General features: G+C 37.7%; 1 protein-coding gene and 1 pseudogene across 2 annotated transcripts in view; one reads left to right on the top strand and one right to left on the bottom strand.

Moving 5' to 3' along the window:
* The window catches only part of LOC309861995 (vomeronasal type-1 receptor 90-like), a gene marked incomplete at its 5' end in the record, with an annotated part of 53,347 nt that overhangs the window by 19,413 nt on the left and 6,055 nt on the right, over positions 1 to 27,879 (top strand).
* LOC309861901 (vomeronasal type-1 receptor 90-like) lies at positions 9,848 to 10,929 on the bottom strand (annotated as a pseudogene). Its single transcript has one exon. The product of its transcript is annotated as a vomeronasal type-1 receptor 90-like (transcript).

Consider the following 27,879-nt stretch of genomic DNA (forward strand, 5'->3'; position numbering starts at 1 on the left):
TCTGTTCAGGCTTTCTATTTCTTCCTGGTTCAGTTGTGGTAGTTTATATGTTTCTAGGAATGCATCCATTTCTTCCAGATTGTCAAATTTATTGCCGTAGAGTTGCTCATAGTATGTTCTTATAATAGTTTGTATTTCTTTGGTGTTAGTTGTGATCTCTCCTCTTTCATTCATGATTTTATTTATTTGGGTCCTTTCTCTTTTCTTTTTGATAAGTCGGGCCAGGGGTTTATCAATTTTATTAATTCTTTCAAAGAACCAGCTCCTACTTTCGTTGATTTTTTCTATTGTTTTTTTGGTTTCTATTTCATTGATTTCTGCTCTGATCTTTATGATTTCTCTTCTCCTGCTGGGCTTAGGGTTTCTTTCTTGTTCTTTCTCCAGCTCCTTTAGGTGTAGGGTTAGGTTGTGTACCTGAGACCTTTCTTGTTTCTTGAGAAAGGCTTGTACCGCTATATATTTTCCTCTCAGGACTGCCTTTATTGTGTCCCACAGATTTTGAACCGTTGTATTTTCATTATCATTTGTTTCCATGATTTTTTTCAATTCTTCTTTAATTTCCCGGTTGACCCATTCATTCTTTAGAAGGATACTGTTTAGTCTCCATGTATTTGGGTTCTTTCCAAACTTCCTTTTGTGGTTGAGTTCTAGCTTTAGAGCATTGTGGTCTGAAAATATGCAGGGAATGATCCCAATCTTTTGATACCGGTTGAGTCCTGATTTAGGACCGAGGATGTGATCTATTCTAGAGAATGTTCCATGTGCACTAGAGAAGAATGTGTATTCTGTTGCTTTGGGATGAAATGTTCTGAATATATCTGTGATGTCCATCTGGTCCAGTGTGTCGTTTAAGGCCTTTATTTCCTTGCTGATCTTTTGCTTGGATGACCTGTCCATTTCAGTGAGGGGAGTGTTAAAGTCCCCTACTATTATTGTATTGTTGTTGATGTGTTCCTTTGATTTTGTTATTAATTGGTTTATATAGTTGGCTGCTCCCACGTTGGGGGCATAGATATTTAAAATTGTTAAATCTTCTTGTTGGACAGACCCTTTGAGTATGATATAGTGTCCTTCCTCATCTCTTATTATAGTCTTTGGCTTAAAATCTAATTGATCTGATATAAGGATTGCCACTCCTGCTTTCTTCTGATGTCCATTAGCATGGTAAATTCTTTTCCACCCCCTCACTTTAAATCTGGAGGTGTCTTCGGGCTTAAAATGAGTTTCTTGGAGGCAACATATAGATGGGTTTTGTTTTTTTATCCATTCTGATACCCTGTGTCTTTTGACAGGGGCATTTAGCCCATTCACATTCAGGGTAACTATTGAGAGATATGAATTTAGTGCCATTGTATTGCCTGTAAGGTGACTGTTATTGTATATGGTCTCTGTTCCTTTCTGATCTACCACTTGTAGGCTCTCTCTTTGCTTAGAGGACCCCTTTCAATATTTCCTGTAGAGCTGGTTTGGTATTTGCAAATTCTTTCAGTTGTTGTTTGTCCTGGAAGCTTTTAATCTCTCCTTCTATTTTCAATGATAGCCTAGCTGGATATAGTATTCTGGGCTGCATGTTTTTCTCGTTTAGTGCTCTGAAAATATCATGCCAGCTCTTTCTGGCCTGCCAGGTCTCTGTGGATAAGTCAGCTGCCAATCTAATATTTTTACCATTGTATGTTACAGACTTCTTTTCCCGGGCTGCTTTCAGGATTTTCTCTTTGTCACTGAGACTTGTAAATTTTACTATTAGGTGACGGGGTGTGGGCCTATTCTTATTGATTTTGAGGGGCGTTCTCTGAACCTCCTGAATTTTGATGCTCATTCCCTTTGCCATATTGGGGAAATTCTCCCCAATAATTCTCTCCAGTATACCTTCTGCTCCCCTCTCTCTTTCTTCTTCTTCTGGAATCCCAATTATTCTAATGTTGTTTCGTCTTATGGTGTCACTTATCTCTCGAATTCTCCCCTCGTGGTCCAGTAGCTGTTTGTCCCTCTTTTGCTCAGCTTCTTTATTCTCTGTCATTTGGTCTTCTATATCACTAATTCTTTCTTCTGCCTCATTTATCCTAGCAGTTAGAGCCTCCATGTTTGATTGCACCTCATTAATAGCTTTTTTGATTTCAACTTGGTTAGATTTTAGTTCTTTTATTTCTCCAGAAAGGGCTTTTATATCTCTCGAGAGGGTTTCTCTAATATCTTCCATGCCTTTTTCGAGCCCGGCTAGAACCTTGAGAATTGTCATTCTGAACTCTAGATCTGACATATTACCGATGTCTGTATTGATTAGGTCCCTAGCCTTTGGTACTGCCTCTTGTTCTTTTTTTTGCGTTGAATTTTTACGTCTTGTCATTTTGGCCATATAAGAGTAAATGAAGGGGCAAGTAAAATACTAAAAGGGTGGCAACAACCCCAGGAAAATATGCTTTAACTAAATTAGAAGAGATCCAAAATCGTGAGTGGGGAGAAAGGGGATAAAAAGAGGTTCAAAAAGGAAGAAAGAAAAAAAAAGAAAAGAAAAAAAAATTTTTTTAAAACAAGAAAACACCTGAGAAAAATGTAAAAAAGAAAAAATATATATATTAGATAAACTAGTAAAAAATCGTTAAAAAAGAAAAAGGTAACAGTTAAAAAAAAAAAAATTTACCCGAAGGCGAGAAGAAAAAGAAAAAAAGAAAAAAAAAATGAAAAAGAAAAAATTAAATTAACTGCAAGACTAAAAAAAAATCACAGGAAAAAAGCCATGAGTTCCGTGCTTTGCTTTCTCCTCCTCTGGAATTCTGCTGCTCTCCTTGGTATTGAAACCGCACTCCTTGGTAGGTGAACTTGGTCTCGGCTGGATTTCTTGTTGATCTTCTGGGGGAGGGGCCTGTTGTAGTGATTCTCAAGTGTCTTTGCCCCAGGCGGAATTACACCGCCCTTACCCGGGGCCGGGGTGAGTATATCGCTCGGGTTTGCTTTCAGGAGCTTTTGTTCCCTGAGCGCTTTCCGTAGAGTTCCGGAGGACGGGAACACAAATGGCGGCCTCCTGGTCTCCGGCCCGGAGGAGCCGAGAGCCCAGGGCCCCACTCCTCAGTGCGCCCTCAGAGAACAGCGCCCAGTTATTCCCGTCTGCCTGACCTCCGGCCGCGCTCCGAGCTCACCGAGCCTGCGACCGGTTCAAGGTAACACCGAGCTGTGAGCTTACTGTCGGCTCTGTCTCTGTAGCCGGCTTTCCCATTCCAATACCCGCAAGCTCTGCGACACTCAGACACCCCCGATCCTTCTGTGACCCTGCGGGACCTGAGGCCACGCTGACCCCGCATGGGCTTCGCCCCGGTTTAGCCTCTGGACTGATGTCCCTCAGCGGAACAGACTTTTAAAAGTCCTGATTTTGTGCGCGGTTGCTCCGCCGCTTGCCGGGAGCCGGCCCCTCCCCCCGGGGTCTATCTTCCCGTTGCTTTGGATTCACTTCTCCGCCGGTCCTACCTTTCAGAAAGTGGTTGTTTTTCTGTTTCCAGAATTGCTGTTCTTCTTCTCTTCGATCTGCCAATGGATTTTCAGGTGTTTGCAATCTTTAGATAAGCTATCTAGCTGATCTCCGGCTAGCTGAAGCAGTCTCAGCTTGCTACTTCTCCGCCATCTTGACTCCTCCCCGCATCTCCTCACTTTCAATATGCAAGTCTAAAATGAGTCTGTGGTAGGCAGCATATAGATGGGTCTTTTTTTTTTTAATCCACTCTGACACCCTATATTTTTTATTGGAGATATAAGTCCATTTATATTTGAAGTAATTTTGATAGATATATATTTATTGCCAATTTATTACCTATTTTGTCAATGTTTCTGTAAATTTTCTCTGATCTACAGAGAAACATTGATTTTCTCTGATCATTTCTTGTTTGTCACTCTTGGTCTCTTTTGATCACTCAAGGTGTCCTCTTAACATTTCTCGCAGGCCTGACTGAGGGGTCATGAACTTCTTTAGTTTTTGTTTTCCTGGGAAACTCTTTATCTCTCCTTCTATTCTGAATGATAGCCTTGCTGGATAAAGTATTCTTGGCTGCAGATTTCTCCCATTCAGCACTTCGGATATATTATGACACTCCCTCTGTCTTGCCAAGTTTCTGTTGAGACATCTCCAGCTAGCCTGTGGGCCTTTCCTGGTAAGTCAATTACTTCTTTTGTATTGCTGCTTTTGAGATGTTTTATATTTTGTAAATTTAATTACAACATATCTTGTTGTTTGTTTGCTTTTGTTGTTTCTGTTTGGGGCCCTCTTGTGTCCTGGATCTGAATATCTACTTCCTTCCCTAGATAAGGAAATTTTCTACTATTATTTCTTCAGATAAATTTTCTGCCCCCCATCTTTCTCTCCTCCTTCTGGCATTCCTATAATACACTTGTTATTATATTTGCTGGAGTCACTGAGTTCCCTAAGTCTATTGTCACTTGGCATAATTCTTTCTCTCTCTCTCTCTCTCTCTTTCTTTCTTCCTTTCTATCTTCCTTCCTTCCTTCCTTCCTTTTTTTCTTTCTTTCTTGTTGTTCAGCTTGATTACTTTCTATTAACCTGTCTTCTAGGTCACTCATTTGTTCCTCTGCTTCTTCCATCCTTCTTTTCATTCCATCAAGCATGTTTCTCATTTCATATATTGTGCCCTTTATCTCTATTATGCTATTCCTTACCTCTGTATTAAGGGTCCCACTCATGTTTTCCATTCTTTTCTCAAGTCCTGCGAGTATCCTTGTGATTCTTGCTTTAAATTCTTTATCAGGCATGTTACTTATATCTGTTTCATTTAGATCTCTGGCTGTGGCCTTGTCCTGTTTTTTTGTTTTTTCATTTGGGGTAAATTTCTGTCTCCTCATTTCATCTGCCTCTCTGTGTCGGTTTCTCTGTGCTTAAAAAAAAAAAAAGTCAACTGTGTCTTCTGCTCTTGAAAGTAGTGACTTTATGATGAAGGGGTCCTGTACTGTTTTGTTCCCTGTTTACCAGAATCTGACATTTCAAGAGAGTATATTATGTTTGTTGCTTACACCCTAATATTATGTCTGATTCACTTTTCTTTTCAGTGTAGCTATCTGCCCTGACTCTGCCTGTTGAGGACTGTGCTTGCTTTCTGTGTTATTACCAGGACCCACACAGGCCAGCTTTATGGTGGCATTCCCATTGGGTAACTTGGGAGAGGGGCAGCAGTGTTATTAAAATTTGCCCTAGTCCTGTGCTGGGTTTCCTGAAATACTGTAGTGACTGGGGGCTGTGCACTTGAACAACCAAGGTGGTGAGGCTGAAGTGGGGCACTAAGTGGCCAAGGGTCATGTGGCTGGGCATGATGAAGTGGCTAGATGAGGTGGGTGGCTGCAGCTGTGCACTTCGTGGATAGGTGTGGTGCAAGAAGGCGGCCAGGGGTCCATGCAGCTGAATTTGGTGAGTAAAGACAGCTGGGGCATGCAGCTGGGCCTGGCATGTGTTGGTGGCTGACGGTGCACAGCTGGGCTCAGCCAGGACTTTCTTTTTGTAATCCCAAACAATGGGCTATAAAATACTTGGTTATTCACCATTAACTGTGACACTGGCTGTACATCTTTCATAGATGCTCTTTGGTGAGTCTAAAAATTTTTCTTCTACTCTTAGTTTGCTGAGAGTTATTCAATTGGGTCTTTGCTTTTTCAAGTGTTTTGCATATTTATTGTAATAATTATTTTTAATTCTATAATCTGTCAGTATGTTGCATTACATTGCTGGATTTGGGAATAAAGAAAAAATTAAACAAAATTTATGTTTGAGATATAACCTTTCTGATTCATAGTGTATAATTATTTTATATGTTGGTAGATTCAGTTTGCACATTTTTAAATTATGTGTCTATATTCATGAGAGATAATAGTCTATAGTTTACTCATGATGGTTTTGTCTGGCTCTGTTTTCTGGGTAATAAATTGCTTCATAAAATGTATTGGTAAATGAATTGGTCAATTTTCTAGTTCTCTTCTTTTGAAAGTATTTGTAAAGGATTGTTATTTTCAAAATTTTTTTTTAATATTTCATAGAGGCACCTGTGAAAGAGTCGATTAAGCATCTGACTCTTGATTTTGCCTTAAGCCGTGATCTCAGGGTCCTGAGATCCAGCCTCATGTCAGGCTCTGTGCTCAGCATGGGGTCTGCTTGTCCGTCTCCCTCTGCTTCTCCCCCAACACTCTCTCTTTCTCAAATAAATAAACAAGTAAACAAAAGAAGAAACAACTAATGTTTCATTAATTTAAGAGGAAATCTACGTAAGTCTGGACACTCTTCATGTCTGTGAAAACAATTCTTTACTCTCTTTACTTGTTATAGGTCTATTCATATATTCCTTCTTGAGTTTACTTAGATAATATATGCTTATTTGGAATTTAATCTAATTAGTAGCATTTCATGTTTTTATACTTCCACCAGCTGAAATGGAAAAATAAGGATTAATAATGTAGAAGAATGAGATTTTGAAGGCAACTATAAATACCACACTCACAGTTTCTTCTGTTTTAAGAAGGAGAGTATTACTACCACTGCTATACTTACTACTCATATATTTTATGTGGGACAAATACAATACAAAATCAAAACAAATAGGAAACTGCCTTTTGATTTTGGATCTTGTCAAGACCACAGACTAACACTTCCTTCACTTCTGCATCAATAATTACAGAGCAAAAATAAATTTGAGCTAAAACATATAAAATGACATAAAGAATGGCATTGATATGTGAATTTAATTAAATGGAGTAGCTAATAACTTGCAATGTCCAAACCATATCCACATACAGATATAATACTGAAGAATTTATGTATGAAACAAGTATTCATTGCAAGACAGACACTAAGCCACTTATATTTGTATTAGGTGGCAATAAAACTATCATACTAATAAAGAGTTTGTATATATAGAAAAACAAATTCTTTATAAGTACTAAGTAACTTTATTAAATAACTGTATTAGGTAGTTTGAGTAGTCCAGGAGACAGACAAATTGGGAGTGTTGTTGAGAAAAGAGATGATGAACATTTTATATTTGCCAGAGAAAATTATTCTAAATGGCACTACTCAAGGCCTAAAAAAAACCATAAAATGCATGAAAGCAGAAACCCTACATGACATATTCTCTGGGCTCTGTGAAATTATAATGCAAACTGTTGATTTAAATGGTGTCTCACTAAATGAGTATTTCAAGTAAGATCTTTTGCGTAACCAACTACTAGATAGAACATTCAAACAGAGATACTTCTTCAAAGACTTGGATGTACTAAAGAAACATGGCAAGTGGAACACAAGGACTGGAGTTTACAAAACTAGTTCTACCAAGAGTAACTTAATGTCACAAAATAAATAAATAAAGCAATTGTGATGTATGGACATACTCCATTAATAGTGGAAGATTATCCCATTAGAAATTTGTGCAAAACAAAGTATTTTCAAACACTATCAAAATAATCACATTCTACAAATAGTATTGTGATATGGTAACTTAGAAGATGGAAGAATTTGTCCAAATACATAAAATAGAAATCTTTATAAAATGCTGTTGTCTGCTGGGGTGCCTGATTGGTGCAGTTGTTAAAGTGTCCGACTCTTGGTTTCAAGCTCAGATAGTGACCTCAGGGTCAGGATATCAAGCCCCATGTCAGGCTCCATGCTCAGCATGGAGGGTGCTTAAGACTCTCTCTCCCACTCTTCCTCTCTCTGCCCTCCCCACAACTCATTCTCTCTCTCTCTCAAATAAATATTTTTTAATGCTCTTGTCTGCCACAGAAATATCTATGCAAAGTATTTTCTCATGTGTGCACGTGGATATATGTGGTTTTAGTATAAAATATATAAACTCCAAACTCCCTTTACTACAGATACCTAAAGTTATTCAAAAGTTAAAAGAATCCTTAAAATGCCCAACAAAACTAACAAGAAAATAAAAGAACCAGGACCTGAAGTAAATAAAGAATCTAGGGAAGTAGTCAAACTAAGAAGCCATTTCTCCATCCAGACACTAGCTGACCACTAGGAGCTCAAACCTGTGTAGATTACCAAACTTGCCTCCAGGGTGATTGGAACAAAGGAAGAAAAGAAGTGCCTAGAAAACTCGAAAATGCGGTGTCCCAAATTTTACCATGAGAGACTGTGGACTCTGAGAAACAAACTGAGGGTTTTGAGGGGTTTGGTGAGTCTGGCGGTGGGTATTACAGAGGGCATGTATTGCATGGAGCTCTGGGTGTGGTGCATAAACAATGAATTCTGGAACACTGAAAAAAAGAAAATTAAATTAAAAGAAAAAAGAACGGGTGAAAGACATAAATAAGTAAGCTAATGAATGAAGGGGCAGAAGAAATTACATGTCACATGCTAAAGATATCAGCAATATGTTTGTTTAAAATTTAATTTCTTTAATAGACAATGAGAAAATACAAAATAAAAATGTGGCAAGAGCAATAAAATACACATTTGTCAAGAATATTTGGAAAGGAGCCGAATATAGGTAAGCCATTGAAAAATAAAATAACTCAGTTTGTACACAACTTTTTGTGAAATATTAAATTAGTCTGAATTGATGAGAGAAAAATCAACTTGAATATGGAGCATAAATATTGCAACCAAGGACATTAAAGAGAAGACATCTATGGAAAATTCTGTAGTCACTATACATAAATGAGGATTTGAATGAAAAGAAATAAAAATCATTTAATCGTTTCACTAGAGTATACCAGTGTAATAAAACAAAATTAAAGAAATGATGATGAGGGGAGCCTGGGTGTTTCAGTCAGTTAAGCATCTGTCTTCAGCTCAGGTAATGATCTTGGGGTCCTAGGATTGAGCCTTGTGTCAGGCTCTGTGCTCAGAGGGGTGTCTTCTTCTATCTTTGCCTCTGCCACTCCTGGTTGCTCATGATCCTGCACTCTCTTTCTCTCAAATAAATAAATAAAATCTTAAAAAATCTTTAAAAAAAACCTTAAAGTCTTAAAAAAAGAAATGAAAATTTTCTACTTTCAAAAGATATTTTTTTAAAAAGGATATTATAAGTGAGAAATGCATTGTAACAAAAATGGATAAATAAAAATGCCAGAAATATTAATAAACCATGTAACACAAAATGAAAGGAAAAAAATAAAAGCACTGAAAAAAGGGGAAAATGTTGAAAGGCAATGAAAGATAAAATGGAGAGAAACCTACAAAAGTGAGAGCAAAATCTCTCCAGCCTTAACGGAAGCCAGAACACAGAGAAATAAAGAGGGCAGAGAGAGACTACTGTTCAACTAAAATTGGGTACGTAGTTAAATCTCTTGAAGTAAAAAGAATAAGTTTAATTTTCAAGAAAATATTACATTGCCAATAGGTAATACCAATATTGAATGAAAGTACAATTAGTACTTTAATTAATCACTTTAATCACTATTAAATTATTTAATTACTTTTAGTTAAAGTTTATTTTTTATTCATTATAATTATTATTTATAATTTTATTATAAAATAATTTTATTTATTTAAAGCAATTAATAATTATGAAATCAATTAATCGATTATTAACCACTTTAATTTAATTACTAATTATAGTTCTTTGATTAGTACTTTAAAGTACAGTTAACCCCTCCTTAAGAGAGTTTTAGAAAGGAACTTGTAATCATATAGGAATATTGAATCTCCTTGATAGTAAACTAAAGAAACTGGAGAATTGATGATATTACAGGTTTCAAAAATATTTAGATAAATTCAAATATCATTTAAAATTACTATTTAAATTAAAATTAAATTTTAAATGTTATTTAAGTAAATACCATGTCATTTGAAGAAAGGCCAAATAATCATTTTGGGGGGTACCTATCTTATGAATAAGGAGTTAGAAATTGTTTATAATTTTTCCACACTCCTGAAACACATTTTCATCCTTTTATCAGAACTAATGAGTACCAAAGCACTAACAGTGGCATAGACATTGGACAGAAGCCTCTGGAAATCCAAGACGACTGGGTCATAAGTCCATAGCATTGTTGAGGAGAATGAGATGATGACGTCCACCCAGTACACGACCACAAAGAAACTCACCAACAAGACAGTCTGGGTGGTCCTTTTCTCTGGAGAGGCTCTTGAGGAGAAGCTGGTGATGTGAAGGTGCTGGCAACGCCTCTGATGCCTGGACAGGAGAATCACCATGTATGCACTCAAGAGCAGCATGACTCCTACAAAGTAGACATTCCTGGATATCATCAATGCTAAGATCAGCCCACTGATGACGGAGTCCATGGGGGAAAGTGAGCAGTGTTTACTGACATTCAATAGATTGGTCTGGGTCACGTTAAAAGATGCGACAGAAAACAATACACAGTTACTGCTGAGAGACAAACTGAGAAACCATAAGATGATAAAAGAATGAAAGATGTACTTTGTGCATTTAGATTTAAACCTGGCCAACCAGGAGGTGCTGGGCTGATGGGATGACCTGGAGCACACTCGGGAAGCAGGTGGTGCAGATGAAGAGACCCCTCGTCACCCTGTTCAGGCAGAATAAAGCCTTACATTCAACATCATTCATAGAGCTCAGCGATTCCAACACTTCTGCAGACAATAAAGACAGCTCAGTAAAGAGTTTCATTAGGTGAACAAAGGACAAGTGACAGATGATCAAGTCAGTGGGCTTAGGCCTGTGATCCAGAAGGAACACGAAGATGTTGAACACAAGGAGGAGGATGTTGGCTGAGACTCCAAGACCAGCTTGTAAAAATTGGCATATTTTAACAGTAACATAAATGGCAGATGTGATCACCATAGTGGCAAAAAAACTTATTTTGTATATCTGAAAAAAATAGACCTCACATCATCAATGTCATTATCTTTGTTGTCGAAATCACCACCATCACAATTTTTATTTCACCTAATTTTTATTTTGCCCAATTAATCAGTAAAACTATGTTGTATGAAGTCTGAGAAATGCAGTCTCAACATTATTTGTTCACCAATTTGGGTGTGTGAATATATATATATATACACATATACACACATGTATATATATATATGCCATCTATCTACCTATTTGTCTATCTATCTTTCATCTATCTACAAAGAGAGAGAGAAAAGGAAAAAGAGGTTAAGAGAGAGGTGGGGAGAGAGAGGGAGACAGATCTCAAACAACATATCCATAATCATGCCAGGATAATGTACCCATTCTCCATACTCTTATGCATTTCTTTCATGGAAAGTTTTGCTTTCCCATTGTGCATTGCCCTGTCTCATACTCAATACCAAGAATACTAAAAAGCCATATAAGGACTCATAGATGTTTGTATAATTGAAATGTTGTAACTTTTAGTAATATAAAAAGAATCACCAAGCAATTAGGAAAAAATAACATCCAGGTCATTGTTACATCACACTGTGACATTTTCTCTTCTTCCTCCTTCTGCATTTAGGGACCCGCATGATTACATTTGTTTTATCCTGATACTTCAGCATAATCTCCCCACCTTAAAATCAGATAATTATTAATCTTCCTTGTATCTATAGCTTTAGTTGTCATTGTCATATAACCTAATGCATTCACACTAAGGACATGAAGATTTGGAAGTGGACTATTTATTTTTATTACAAATCTTATTAACAAAATTTATTCAACATGATCCTAGATCACTCCCCTTTATTTTCAATCACAGAGTTTCCTTCTATAATCTCTTTTTACATCAGAAGGGAACTGCTGAAGACCAACTCTCAATTTTCAGAAGAACAAACACACAATTCTACATTATGTCATCCACAAAGTTGTATCAAAATGTTTATATGAAGATTTTTCTCATGTGACTTAATTTAATAAAAGGATATCCTCCTGTGCCTTTAAGAATCCTCATGTCTTGTCAGAATACTTCCAATATCAGAACACTTTGTAAAATGTCACTGAATAATTTTGCAATTATTTTATCACGTTGTTTGCCTTCTAGGAAAACATAATTATTTTACCTAATTAATGTGATATAAGAATTTTTTAAAAAATAGCTATATTACTTATTTTTTATTTATCCTTCTATTTAAAGGAAAGAGCATTCATTTTTGTTTTCAGGGGAGAAATTTTGAGAGTTAATATTCTTGGCTGAAACTCAGAACGTTATTGCTGAGGTAAACATCACTCTATTATCACCCGATATATGTGATTTTACAAAGCAATAAGTATATATTTGATTAAATGTCTATAACCATTTTTCCAAATGTTAATCTGTGATGTGACAAATTTACCTCCAATGCCAGAGCCAAAAAACTAGTAGTTCCTACAAGCATATATCTGTACTCACAGAACACCTGGGTTCTGCTGAGTTGAGTCCTAGAGATTAGGGCGATATTTGCTTAAAGACACAAATGATATTCAAATTTTAGGGATCACAGTCCAGTACCAGTAAAACAGCATTTGGGGGACGCCTGGGTGGCTCAGTGGGTTAAGCCGCTGCCTTTGGCTCAGGTCATGATCTCAGGGTCTTGGGATTGAGTCCCGCATCAGGCTCTCTGCTCAGCAGGGAGTCTGCTTCTCTCTCTCTCTCTCTCTCTCTCTCTCTGCCTGCCTCTCCATCTACTTGTGATCTCTCTCTGTCAAATAAATAAATAAAATCTTTAAAAAAAAAAACAGCATTTGGGTGTTGACCACTAACAAAAGCATAATTATTTAATAACTGTACAAGTGAATCATTTTAAAGACATAGAGCATGTATCACAAGCCATATCCCAAAAAGAGATAATAAAATATATTAAATAAAATGACATAGATTAAAAAATTTAATAGTTAAAAATTTTTAAAAATTTTATTATTTTATCAGTTCATGAGATATATTGCTGGCCACCTCAAATTCATGCCTGCTTTCTGTAAATCGCCATCACTTACTGAAAAAGTGTATTCCTGCTGGATATATATAAAAAAATTTCCAATGACAGTCTTGAGGGTATTGAGCCTGTACAGGAAAGCACCATGTTTCTCATAGAATCAAGCTGAGCAATAAAATGTAATACACTTGGTTAAATTTGATTATCAGGCAAATAATGACAAATTATTTTAGTATATGTATGTCCTAAATATTGCATACACATATTACATGGAAGTAAGCAAATATTGCATAATGGTACAAAAAAGTCATTGTTGTCTTTCTGAATTTCAAACTGCTCTGCATCATGTGTTTCTATTCAGTAAATCTGGCAACCTTACCATGGAGAAATAATAGGATTTGGAAAATATTCTCAGCACTCGCTCTGAGACAAGACAGTTAGTTTTTCCTGGGGTCGAGGGTAAAGCCCATGAGCAGTCCCAGAAGACAAATAATGCTGTTGAAGTTTCTTCTCATTATAGCCTCACCTGAAGTTATTCTCAATATTTTAAACCCAAATTATATATATAATCATAGATAAAGGTGGATAAATATCACCAATAAATAAACCTGGGATGAAACACTCATCACAAATTCTTTGGACTGGCCTGAAATGTCCAAAATAATGAGGTATAATAAAAGGAAGGTCATTCACAAGAACTCAAGTAATATTTCTCATTAACTATACTTTATTGTATATTTTATTGGAGAAAATATAGTTTGATAAAATGTATTTCTTCGTCTTTAGAAAAAAATCTTTCATTTAGAGTTGTATTTTAGTAAGTTATATAATATATACAGTTGTTTGCAGACTGCCACACACATATATATTATATTTATATTATAAAAATAAATAAAAAGCATAATCTATATGGCAAAATCACATCTTCGTTTCTGTTTTATTATTGTGTCACTCGTAATATTATATTCTTCATTAATTTTACCATATTCTATAAAAACACTGTAAAACCTATGATTAGTCATTGAAAGCACAAAGTCATTATGAGAATTACAAGTGACAAAGTGCAGGTAAGTTGGTTGGTTCAGTGGCAATAGGGATGCCATGAGAAACAGAGCTGGCAATTTCAAGAAGGAAAAAATAACTTTTTACATAGATCAGTTGCACAAAAATATTTCGTAAAATGTACAGATGCCTAAAGAATAAGTATGTTAACTATTAGATACCACTGAATGAACTGAAAAGCAGCAACTTGTCTTTCTCTGACTGCCTTAAAACACAATGCTTATTGACAAAGATACCATTCTTTAAAGGCACTATATTCTCAGTAATTCTGGGGGAAAGCACAGGCAGGGAATGTGAGGAAAAGTAAAAAGCATTCAAATTCAAATAGAACATCACAAATATTCCATAAATCTACAAATCTGTATCCTGAAAACATTAAATAAACTTACCTTTAATATGGAAAGGACTAATGGTAGTTATAATTCAATAACATGGATGGAACCAGAGCGTATCATGCTTAGCGAAATAAGTCAAGCAGAGAAAGACAACTATCATATGATCTCCCTGATATGAGGAAGTGGTGATGCAACATGGGGGCTTAAGTGGGTAGGAGAAGAATCAATGAAACAAGATGGGATTGGGAGGGAGACAAACCATAAGTGACTCTTAATCTCACAAAACAAACTGAGGGTGCTGGGGGGAGGGGGTTTGGGAGAAGGGGGTGGGATTATGGACATTGGGGAGGGTATGTGCTTTGGTGAGTGCTGTGAAGTGTGTAAACCTGGTGATTCACAGACCTGTACCCCTGGGGATAAAAATATATGTTTATAAAAAATAAAAAATTTTAAAAAATAAAATAAAATATCAAATAAAAAAAAAGATAGAAGACTGAAAATATGAGAAAGGAATTCTAACACTTCAACAAAAACTCCCATCTAACTCTTGAGCATTCTCTGTTATTAAAACTGAGAAATGGTCACTTACCCAAGTGAGACTTTAGAGTGAGTTTGCTTGTGTGAAATGAGACTATAAGTAGTTGTAGGGAAGCGATGTCCTCAACTCGTCTCCCCAATGCCCATTAGTGTCATGTTAGCTGTAGAAGCAGGACAGCCCTAGCTTTGGGATTTGTAGGAAGGAGACAACCACAGGGAAAACTGAAATTACCTGATTGCTGGATAACAATAGATGAGGACACCTGGATGCCCAACTTTTCTATGTGAATGATCATTTTCTTATGTAACCTTCCTGGTGAGTTGTACATGTCAGTACATGTTCATGAGTCAGTGCATGTCAGCAAAAACTACCAATAACCCTACCTTCAAATGAATAGTACGCCATGTCAGATTGCCCAGTGTACCTCCAATGGTTCAAGAATTCATTGGCAGAGAGAGGCCAGATGACAGAGGAGTAGGGGATCCCGTTTCAGCGGGTCCCCTGAATTTAGCAGGTTATCTCTCAAACCATTTGGAACACCCACAAAATCAGCCTGAGATATTTTATGTGTATGGATCTCTACAAGAAGAAAAGTGACTGCTTTTTGCAAAGTAGGACATGCAGAGGCATGAATCTGAGGAGAGATATTGGAAGATAAACAGAACGGGGAGAAAGCCTCTATAAGCTGGCTCCTGGAAAGTGATGTAGCACTGGAGCAAAAATTTGGAACCCTTAGTAATCTGCTCAACTGAGAGGCAGCCCTCTAAAGGGGCTCTGGAAACGAAAAGGCAGAATTCTAGGTGAGGCACTGTGGTCTGGCAATCCAAGGAGTCACAGAGTGAATGGGCATGCCAGAACCTGTAGAGTGCCTGAACAGTGGAGCAGGGAAGCAGGATATGGTCCGTGAGCCACGGGAAGACTCTCAGCTTGGGTTGCCATAAACCATGATCCAGGCCAGCTGGTAATCACTCTTTTCCTGAGCAGCCTGAGGACTGGAACTTGGGGGCATTTTACCATCCCCTGGGAGGGGGAAACAGCTGTCCCCACGACTGGGGAAAAGATTGCAGGCAATAGCATCCTGGAAAGGACGTTAGGGTGACACCCAAACACAATCCAGGAGCTGTGGTTGTGCATGGGAGCCCTCAGCCACTTACAGTTTTGGAATCACAAAGGGCAGTGGCACTCCTGGGTCCCTGGGACTACCTCTGAGAGAGCTGCTGTGGGTACACACCACGGGAGGCTGTTGTTTTCAGCAATGCATACAGAAGTGGAGACTATTTGTCCAGAAAGACTGCGATCTTGTTGCTCTGGACCAGAGGTTTGGGCAACGGCCATTTTTTTTTTTTTTAAGATTTTATTTATTTATTTGACAGAGAGACAGAGATCACAAGTAGGCAGAGAGGCAGGAAGAGTGAGGCAGGGGAGGCAGGTTCCCTGCTTAGCAGAGAGCCGGATGCAGGGCTCGATGCTAAGACCCTGAGATCATGACCTGAGCTGAAGGCAGAGGCTTAACCCACTGAGCCACCCAGGCCCGGCAGGCATGCCCATTTTTGCTCTGATCCTCTGAAGAGGTGCAGAAAGCCTCCAGGGAACAAAAGCCACACAGAGGACAGTTTGCATTAAGCCCATCCCCCTGACCAATTTGAAATGAGTCCATCCCCCTGGCCAACTCCACCCTGGCAGGGATAGGTGAGAAACAGTGCAACAGGCCCCTCCCCCAGAAGATGGGCTGGAAGAACAGGTGGACTGCAAGCCTACAGATCCCACAAGACTGTAAAATTCCAATGCCAGGCTAGACTTTTCTGGGCCAGAGGTTTGGGCATAGACATTTTTGCTCTGATCCTCTAAAGAAGTGTGGAAACAAAAGTTACACTGAACCCATCTCCGTGACAGGGGGTGGGACAACTCTGCCCAGGCAGGGATACCTGAGAAATAGTGTGGTGGGGTCCTCCCCCAGAAAATATTCTGGAGAACAGATGATGACAAGTGTATGGATTCCACAAGACTGCAAAATTCCAGCATCAGGGTAGAATAGTATATTGAGCTCCAGGTGTTGCCACATGACTCACTTATTTTTCAGATAAAACTCTTATTTTTTCTTTCTTATGCTTTTTCTCTTTTCTCTTTTTTCCTTTTTCCTATTTAGACTAGATACCTATTATACCAACTTATATTTCATAGTTGCTTTTTAACTTGTATTTTTTCACATCTACATTTTATAGATATATGTGTCATTTTACTCTTTTTTTACTTTATTCAATTTTACACATACACACATATATAAAGTTATATACATAATATGTATATAAAGTTTTATATATATAAAGCATATATATGTATGCTTTATATATTTATATGTATATATGTATATATACACACATATATGTATATATGTATATATGTATACACATATAAAGCATATATATGTATATATACATATATAAAAGCATATATATGTATATATACATATATGTGTATACATATATACATATACATAGGTATATGTATTATGTATAAGTGTATATATATACATAAGTAAAACTTCATATATGTGTGTGGTATGTATACATATGTATACTGTATATGTACATACACATATATACATATGCATATACACGTGTATATGTGTATACACACATAAATATATGTATGTGTAAATATATACATATGTGTGTATACACATATAAACATGTATATGTGCATATATATGTATACACACACATATATGTGTATGTGTGTATACATATCACATACACATATATGAAGTTTTACTTTCCTTGCAATGTATTGTCTTCTAACACACAGACCAAAACTCACACAGGAATAAGTGAATCACCATATTTTCTCCACACTGTGAGATTATAGTCTCCCTTCCCCTCCCTTATTTTTTTTTTTTTTCAATTTTATCCTTGTGTTTCCTTTTGGCTTTGTTTATTTTTCTGTGGTGGCTTCTGACCACTCCAGGTTTTTCTAGGGTTCATCTTGCTTGGGTCCTATTGATATTTTGGACTCTGTTCACTTGCCCACCCATCATTCTCTGGGCAGAATTATTAGAAGGAGGAATTCACACACAGAAAGAAAGAAAGAAGAAAAGAAAAGAGAAAAGAACCAGAGGCAGTGTTCTCTGCCACAGAGATCATCGATATGAATATAAGTAAGATGTCAGAAAGAGCATTCAGGATAGCAATGAAAGTTAACAGCTAGGCATGAAAAAAGCATAAATGACAATATAGAATCTCTAAGTACAGAAATAAGATCTAGTCAGGCCACTCTTAAAAATACTATGGATGAGATTCAGTCTAAACAGGATAGGCAAACAGCTAGAGTCAAAGAAGCAAAAGAGAGAATAACTGACCTACAGGATAAGCTGATGGAAAGGAAGGAACTTGAGGAAAACAACTAAAAGCCCATAAAAGGGGGCACCTGGGTGGCTCAATGGCTTAAGCCTCTACCTTCAGCTCAGGTCATGGTCTTAGGGTCCTGGTATTGAGCCCCGCATCAGGCTCTCTGCTCAGTGGGGAGCCTGCTTCTCCCCACCCCCACCTGCCTCTCTGCCTACTTGTGATCTCTCTCTGTCAAATAAATAAATAAAACCTTTAAAAAAATTAAAAGCCCATAAAAAGTCTTTGAGAGATTAATGATGTCATGAAATGTTCCAGTGTCAGAATAATTGGGATCCCTGAGGTGGATGAAGAGAAAGAGAGGACTAGAAGGTATATTTGAGAAAATCATAGCTGAGAACTTCCCTAATCTGGGAAATGAAATAAGCACTAATGTCCAAGAGGCAGAGAGAAACCCTCCCCAAATCAACAAAAATAGATCAATACCCCAACATATAATAGTGAGGCTTGCGAATCTTACAGCCAAAGAAGCTATCCTGAGAGCAGCTAGGGAGAGGAGGTTCCTAATGTATGGAGGGAAGAACATAGAATAATATCAGACCTATCTCCAGAAACCTGGCAAACCAGAAAAGGGCTGCCAAGGCATATTCAGGGTAGTAAATGAGAAGAACATGCAGCCAAGAATACATTATCCAGCAAGGCCGTCATTCAGAATGAATGGAGAGATAAAGATCTTCCAGGACAGGCATAACTGGAAGAATATGGGACAAGACAACCCTGTAAGAAATATTAAGGGGGATTCTGTAAGTGAAGAGAAACCCCAAGAGAAATATAAACCAGAAGTACCAGAGACAATCTACAGAAACAGGGACTTTACAGGCAATACAATGGCACTGAATGCATATCTTTCAATAGTTACTCTAAATGTAAATGGGTTGAATGTTCCCATCAAAAGACATGGGGTATCAAATTGGATCAAAAAAGCAGGACCAATCCATATGCTGTCTACAAAAGACTCACTTTGAGCTGGTTCTTTGAAAGAATTAGTAACATCAATAAACCTCTGGCCAGATTTACCCAAAAGAAAAGAATAAGAACCAAATTAATAGAATCATGAATAAAAGGAGAGATCATGACCAACACCAAGGACACAGAGACAACTGTTAGAAATCATTGCCAGCAGCTATATGGCAATAAATTAAGCAATCTGGAAGACATGGATGCATTTCTGGAAACTTATCAACTACCAAAACTGAAACAAGAAGAAATAGGCAATCTGAACAAACCAATAGCAGCAAGGAAATTGAAACAGTCATCAAAAACCTCCCAAAAGGGGCACCTGGGTGGATCAGATGATTAAGCATCTGCCTTTGGCTCAGGCCATGATCCCAAGGTCCTGGGATTGAGCCCTGCATCGGTCTCCCTTTTCAGTGGGAAGTCTGCTTCTCCCTCTCCCACTTCCCCTACTTGTGTTCCTGCTCTCGCTCTGTCTCTCTGTGTCAAATAAACAAATAAGATCTTTTTAAAATTATGCCTCCATCAGAAAGGATGCATACCCAACTTTTGTAGCAACATGGACGGCACTGGAAGGGATTATGCTGAGTGAAATACGTCAAGCAGAGAGAGTCAATTATCATATGGTTTCACTTATTTGTGGAGCATATCAAATAGTATGGAGGACATGGGGAGATAGAGAGGAGAAGGGAGTTGAGGGAAATTGGAAGGGGAGGTGAACCATGAGAGACTGTGGACTCTGAAAAACAATCTGAGGGTTTTGAAGGGGTAGGGGCTGGGAGGTCGGGGTACCAGGTGGTGGGTATTATAGAGGGCACAGATTGCATGGAGCACTGGGTGTGGTGCAAAAATAATGAATACTGTTATGCTGAAAATAAAAAATAAATTAGAATAAATCCCCAAAAACAAGAGTCCAGGGACAGATGCCTTCCTGGGGGGATTATACCAAACATTTAAAGAAGAAATCATACCTATTCTATTGAAGCTGTTCCAAAAAAATAGAAATGGAAGGAAAAGTTCCAAACTCATTCTATGAGGTCAGCATTATCCTGATCTCAAAATCAAAGACCCCATCCAAAAGGAGAATTACAGACCTATATCCTTGATGAATATGGATGCCAAAACCCTCATTGAGATCCTAGTCAATAGGATCTAACAGTACATTAAAAGGATTATTCACCATGACCAGTTGGGATTTAATCCTGAGAGGCAAGGGTGGTTCCACATTTGCTAATCAATCAATGTGATAGAGCACATTAATTAAAGGAAAGACAAGGCCATATGATATTCTCAATTGATACAGAAAATGCTCTTGACAAAATACAGCATCTTATCTTGATTAAAAATCAAATATATAGATGGAAGGAGCAGACCTCAATATCATAAAAGCCACCCATGAAAAGCCCACAGCAAATATCATACTCAATGGGGAAAAACTGAGAGCTTTTCCGCTAAGGTCAGAAACATGACAGGGATGCCCACTCTCACCACTTTTGTTCATCATAGTACTAGAATTCCTAGCCTCAGCAACCAGACAATAAAAAGAAATAAAAAGTACTCAGATTGGCAAAGATGAAGTTAAATTCTCTCTCTTAGCAGGTGACGATAATTTATGTGGAAAATCCAAAAGACTCCACCTTAAAATTACTAGAACTTATATAGCAATTCAGCAATATGGCATTATACAATATCAATGCACAGAAATAAACTGCATTTCTATACACTAACAAGGTAACTGAAGAAAAAAAATTAAGGAATCCATCCCATTTACAATTTCATCAAAAACCATAAGCTACCTAGAAAGAAATCTAACCAAAGATGTAAAGGATCTATACTCTAGAAACTACAGAACACTTATGAAAGAAATTGAGGAAGTCACAAGGAAAAGGAAAGACATTCCATGCTCATGGATTGGAAGAATAAGCATTGTGAAAAAGTTTATGCTGCCCAGAGCAATCTACACATTCAATGCAATCCCTATCAAAATACCATTGACAATTTTCAGAGAGCTTTAACAAACAACCCTCACATTTGTATGGAACCAGAAGAAGACCCCAAATAGCCAGTGGAGTGTTGAAAAAGAAAACCAAAGCATTACATGCCTGATTTCATGCTGTGTTACAAAGTTCTAATCACCAACATGGTACTAAAACAAAAATGGACACACAGGTTAGTGGAAGAGAATAGAGAACCCAGAAATTGACCAGCAACTCTATAGTCAACTAATCTTCAACAAAGCAGAAAGAATGTTCAATGGAAAAAAAGACAGCCTTTTCAATAAATGGTGCTGGGAAAATTGGACAGCCACAGGTAGAAGAATAAGACTGGACTGTTCCCTTATACTGTACATAAAGATAAACCCCAAATGGGTGAAAGACCTCAATGTGTGACAGGAATCCATCAAAAGCCCAGAGGGGAAGACAGGTAGTAACCTCTTTGACCTTCACCAGAGCAACTTCTTACTAGACATATCTCCAGAGGCAAGGGAAAGAAAAACAAAAATGAACTATTGAGGCTTCATCAAGATAAAAAAGCTTCAGGGCACCTGTGTGGCTCAGGGGGTTAAAGCCTCTGCCTTCAGCTCGGGTCATGATCCCAGGGTCCTGGGATCGAGGTGGGGCTCTCTGCTTGGTGGGGAGCCTGCTTCCCTTCCTCCCTCTCTGCCTGTTTCTCTGCCTACTTGTGATCTCTGTCAAATAAATAAATAAAATCTTTAAAAATTAAAAAAAAAAAGCTTCTGCACAGTCAACAAGACTAAATGGCAGCTAACAAAATGGGAGAAGATATTTGCAAGTGGCATTTCCAATAAAGGGTTAGCAACCAAAATCTATGCAGAACTTATCAAATTCAACGCCAGGGGAAAGGACACAGGGTTTGAAACATGGCGGATGATATGTACCAGCAACAAAGGACTAACACTGCAGAACCATCCCTGGGTCTCATCAGGTTCAGCCTGGATGAATGAATTTACATGAAAATGAGAAATGACAGAAAGCTTCAAACCAGATTACATGCCTATGGTCAACATTTAAATATGATTTGGAGGAACCGGTGACTGCTATAGAAACTGATGAGGAAACACATGAAAGAAATATATAAATCAACAAAATAGAATATTCTGATGCTTTTTGTCAGAGGAGATGGTAGCGTATGAGTTGTTCCTCCATTAAGAGTTGGTCGAAACAAAGAATTTATTGTGTATGGAATACAGAAGACTTCGTATGGCTGCCTCTTCAAATGTAGAAGACATTCAAAATAGAAATCTGTGTAAATTTTTTTTTGTTTTTTTTTTGAAGATTTTATTTATTTATTTACCAGAGAGAGAGAGAGAGAGAGAGAGAGTGAGAGCACACAGGCAGGCAGAGTGGCAGCAGAGGCAGAGGGAGAAGCAGGCTCCCCACAGAGCAAGGAGCCCGATGTGGGACTCTATCCCAGGTCACTGGGATCATGACCTGAGCTGAAGGCAGCCGATTAACTAACTGAGCCACCCAGGCGTCCCAAAACCTGTGTAAATTTTGATATAAGGCATGATCAAGGATTCCTCCACTACTGAACTTAATTTGCTGATAACTCAAGAATTCTTAATCTAAAGGGCACTTTTATTTTTTTTCCAACTGTTTGAATAAATGTGATCACCAACATGCAGCACTCTTTGTTTTAGGAATTTATTTGGTCTGTTGTCTTCTCAGACAATTTCTGGAGTTTTTGTTTTTGTTTTTGTTTTGTCCTTAAATTAAATTTGATGTTTCCTTTAAAAAAAACAAACAAACAAAAAACAAACAAACAAACAAAAAAACAAGGAATCCAGTTAAGAAATGGGCAGAAGACATGAATAGATATTTTTCCAAAGAAGACATCCAGAAGGCTGACAGACACATGAAAAGATGTTCAACATCACTCATCATCAGGGGAATACAAATCAAAATTGTGATGAAATACCATCTCACACCAGTCAGAATGGCTAAAATTAACAACACAGGCAACAACAGGTGTTGGCGAGGATCCTGAGAAAGAGGAACCCTCTTGCATTGTTGGTGGGAATGTAAACTGGTGTAGCCACTCTGCAGAACAGTACCAAGTTAAAAGTAGAGCTACACTATGACGCAGCAATTACACTACTAGGTAGTTAGCCAAAGGATACAAAAATACAGATTTGAAGGGGCACATATCCCCTGATGTTTACGGAAGCATTATCAATAATAGCCAAATTGTGGAAAGAGTCCAGATGTCCATTGATAGATGAATGGATAAAGATGTGGTACATACTCTTGTTCAACATAGTATTAGAAGTCCTAGCAACAGCAATCAGACTATAAAGAGAAATAAAAGGTATCCAAATTGGCAATGAAGAAGTCAAACTCTCTCTCTTCACAGATGACATGATTCTTTATATGGAAAACCCAAAAGACTCCACCCCCAAACTACTAGAACTCATACAGCAATTCAGCAACGTGGCAGGATACAAAGTCAATGTGCAGAAATCAGTCGCTTTCTTATACACTAATAATGAAAATACAGAAAGGGAAATTAGAGAATCGATTCCATTTACTATAGCACCAAGAACCATAAGATACCTGGGAATAAACCTAACCAAAGAGGTAAAGGATCTGTACTTGAACTACAGAACACTCATGAAAGAAATTGAAGAAGAAACAAAAAGATGGAAGACCATTCCAAGCTCTTGGATAGGAAGAATAAACATTGTTAAAATGTCTATACTGCCTAGAGCAAAATATACTTTTAACGCCATTCCGATCAAAATTCCACCGGTATTCTTCAAAGAGCTGGACCAAATAATCCAAAAATTTGTATGGAATCAGAAGAGACCCTGAATCGCTAAGGAAATGTTGAAAAACAAAAATAAAGCTGGGGGCATCACATTACCTGATTTCAAGCTTTACTACAAAGCTGTGATCACCAAGACAGCATGGTACTGGCATAAAAACAGACACATAGATCAGTGGAACAGAGTAGAGAGCCCAGATATGGACCCTCAACTCGATGGTCAATTAATCTTCAACAAAACAGGAAAAAATATACAGTGGAAAAAAGACAGTCTCTTCAATAAATGGTGCTGGGAAAACTGGCAGCTATATATAGAAGAATGAAACTCGACCATTCTCTTACACTGTACACAAAGATAAACTCAAAATGTATAAAAGACCTCAATGTGAGACAGGAATCCATCAGAATCCTAGAGGAGAACATAGGCAGTAATCTCTTCTATATCAGCCACAGCAACTTCTTTCAAGATATGTCTCCAAAGGCAAAGGAAACAAAAGCAAAAATAAACTTTTGGGACTTCATCAAAATCAAAAGCTTCTGCACAGCAAAGGAAAGAGTCAAGAAAACAAAGAGGCAACCCACGGAATGGGAGAAGATATTTGCAAATGACAGTACAGACAAAAGGTTGATATCCAGGATCTATAATGAACTCCTCAAACTCATCACACACGAAACAGGCAAACATATCAAAAAATGGGCAGAAGATATGAACAGACACTTCTCCAATCAAGACATACAAATGGCTATCAGACACATGAAAAAAATGTTCATCATCACTAGCCCTCAGGGAGATTCAAATTAAAATCACATTGAGATATCACCTTACACCAGTTAGAATGGCCGAAATTAACAAAACAGGAAACAACATGTGTTGGAGAGGATGTGGAGAAAGGGGAATCTTCTTCCACTGTTGGTGGGAATGCAATTTGGTGCAGCCTCTTTGGAGAACAGTGTGGAGATTCCTCAAGAAATTAAAAATAGAACTTCCCTATGACCCGACAATTGCATTCCTGGATATTTACCCCAAAGATACAGATGTAGTGAAAAGAAGGGCCATCTGTACCCCAATGTTTATAGCAGCAATGGCCACGGTCGCCAAACTGTGGAAAGAACCAAGACGCCCTTCAATGGACGAATGGATAAGGAAGATGTGGTCCATATACACTATGGAGTATTATGCCTGCATCCGAAAGGATGAATACCCAACTTTTGTAGCAACATGGACGGGACTGTAAGAGATTATGCTGAGTGAAATAAGTCAAGCAGAGAGAGTCAACTATCATATGGTTTCACTTATTTGTGGAGCATAACAAATATCATGGAGGACAAGGGATCTTGGAGAGAATAAGGGAGTTGGGGTAAATTGGAAGGGGAGGTGAATCATGAGAGAGTATGGACTCTGAAAAACAACTGAGGGGTTTGATGTGGCGGGGGGGGTGGGAGGTTGGGGTACCAGGTGGTGGGTATTATAGAGGGCACAGATTGCATGGAGCACTGGGTGTGGTGAAAAAATAATGAATACTGTTTTTCTGAAAATAAATAAATTAATTTAATTAAAAAAAGGATGTGGTACATATATACAATGGCATATTACTCAGCCATCAGAAAGAATGAAATCTTTACATTTTCAATGACATGGATGAAACTAGAGGGTATTATGCTAAGCAAAGTAAGTCAGTCAGTCAGAAAAGGATAAATACCATATGATTTCATTCATATGTGGAATTTAAGAAAGAAAACAGATGAAAATATAGGAAAGGAGGAAAACAAATCATAAGTGACTCTCAACAATTGAGAGCAATCTTAGGGTTGATGGAGCAAGATGGCTAGATGGGCAAGGGGGGCACTTGGGATGAGCAGTGGGTGTTGCGTGTAAGTGACAAATCACTGAATTCTACTCTTGAAACCAACACTGCATCACTGTTACCTTCCTTGAAGGTAAATAAAAACTTGAACAGGAGGGGAAAAAATAACATTTACTTATCAAAAAATGCCACTGAGAGAATAAAAAAGGAAGGCACAGACTGAGAAATTACATGACGTGCACTAGATATAAACAATAAGATGTTATACCCAGAATATGTTTTTTAAAGATTTACAAATCAAAAGACAAACACCCCACTTAAAAAAAAAATGGGCAAATACTTGAGAATAATTTCTGAAAGAAGATATCCAAATGGCCATTCGTTGTATGAAACAGTTTGCTTGGTTTCATCCCCATCTGACTTCTTCTTCTTTTTTTAAAAGATTTTATTTATTTATTTGACAGACAGAGATCACAAGTAGGCAAAGAGGCAGGCACAGAGAGAGGTGGAAGCAGGCTCAGAGCAGAGAGCCGGATGCCGGGCTCAATCCCAGGACCCTGGGATCATGACCTGAGCCAAAAGCAGAGGCTTTAACCCACTGAGCCACCCAGGTGCCCCATCCCTGTCTGACTTCTAAATGTTGCAACCACAGCCCACCTCTTCTGGTGTTGACCTTTAAATTTATTTTTCTGTCCTAAACCTCTCCTCTGAGATCCTGACCCACAGATTACACTACTCACTGGCTGTCACACAGACAAGTAAAAAAAAAATTTATATATATATATATTCATTCAAAGGTGAATTCATTATCCTCACACTCACAATTCATTTCTCAATTTTTTCCTATAATTCTTTTTTTTTTAGTTGGAATAAGTGAATACCTTGTGTATTATGTGTGCACTGAGTAAATATTTACTGCTGTAGACAATTCCTTTTTAATTGATCATCAGCTAGGCTCTCATGGATACCTCAATCAGAAAATCAAAGGCTGTTGCATACTTAGAAAGCAAGATATTTTATATACTACATTTGGTTTATTTTCTCCTGTCAACATCATTTGAAAATTTTCTCTTTCTTTAAATTCTTAAAAAACTTTTTTTATTATGTTCAGTTAGCCACTGTGTAGTACATAATTAGCCCTTGATGCAGTGTTCAGTAAATCATTAGTTAAGTATAGCACCCAGTGCTCATAAGAGCACATGTCCTCTTCAATACCCATCACCCTGTTACCCCTTCCCCTACCCTCCTCCCCTCTGAAACCCCCAGATTGTTTCTCAGGGTCCATAGTATCTCATGATTCAATGGTATCTCCTTCTCTTCAGTTACTCCTGCAAGAAATCCAAGAGTCACCTGCTGTTTCACCTTCTATCTCCATTCTCCTCTTCATCTTTAACAATAGACTCCCACATCATGTTTTATTTATGTGTGAATTAATTTACCCGTTTATAATATAAACATTATATAGAAACACTCTGACACAAGAGCTATATATTTCCAATAATTCATATATCTCTATTGTAATCTGTCGCTGTTTTCTGCACCATCCTGTCCACACACCTCCCCACAGGTGGTAAGTGCTAGTCTGCATTTGTGTTTTTAATTCCTTTGCATCACAGATAAGCAGGGAGGAAGATACACAGAGATGTATGCCTAACCAACATTGTTTAGTTTTGCTCCCTTCTACAAATGGCATTGTACTGTATATATTCTTCTAGGACTTGCTTTTTCCACTCACCATTGTTACAAAGACTCAGCAAAGTTGCCCCCATTAATTGGGGCACTTCCTTGTATTGGGATTACCATTCCATGGTGCGGCTATACCATAATTTATGTTACTTGCTCCCACAAATGGGCATCTCAGTGTTTTCAATTTTTTGCTACCATGAACAGTGTTGGTATGGACATCTTTGCACACATCTCCTGAGATTCGTGAGCAAGAATTTTTCAGGTTCTACTCATGGGTGTTAAAGTACGCAAATATTCAATGATCTGAATTCATCGCAAATTGTTTTCCAAGCAGTTGCTCTAAATCACATTCCCTTGACCCCCAACAGTGGATCCACTTCTATGTTTGGCAATGTCAAATGTCTTAATTTTGATCAATGAAGTGTCTATAAAATTATCTTAATGCGGTTTTGGTTTTCATGTCCCTGATTAGTAGAAATTAGGGATCATTTCATATATTTTTTTTATAAACATATATTTT

Source organism: Mustela nivalis, assembly GCF_964662115.1.
Source record: "Mustela nivalis genome assembly, chromosome: 3".
Taxonomy (NCBI): Eukaryota; Metazoa; Chordata; class Mammalia; order Carnivora; family Mustelidae; genus Mustela; species Mustela nivalis.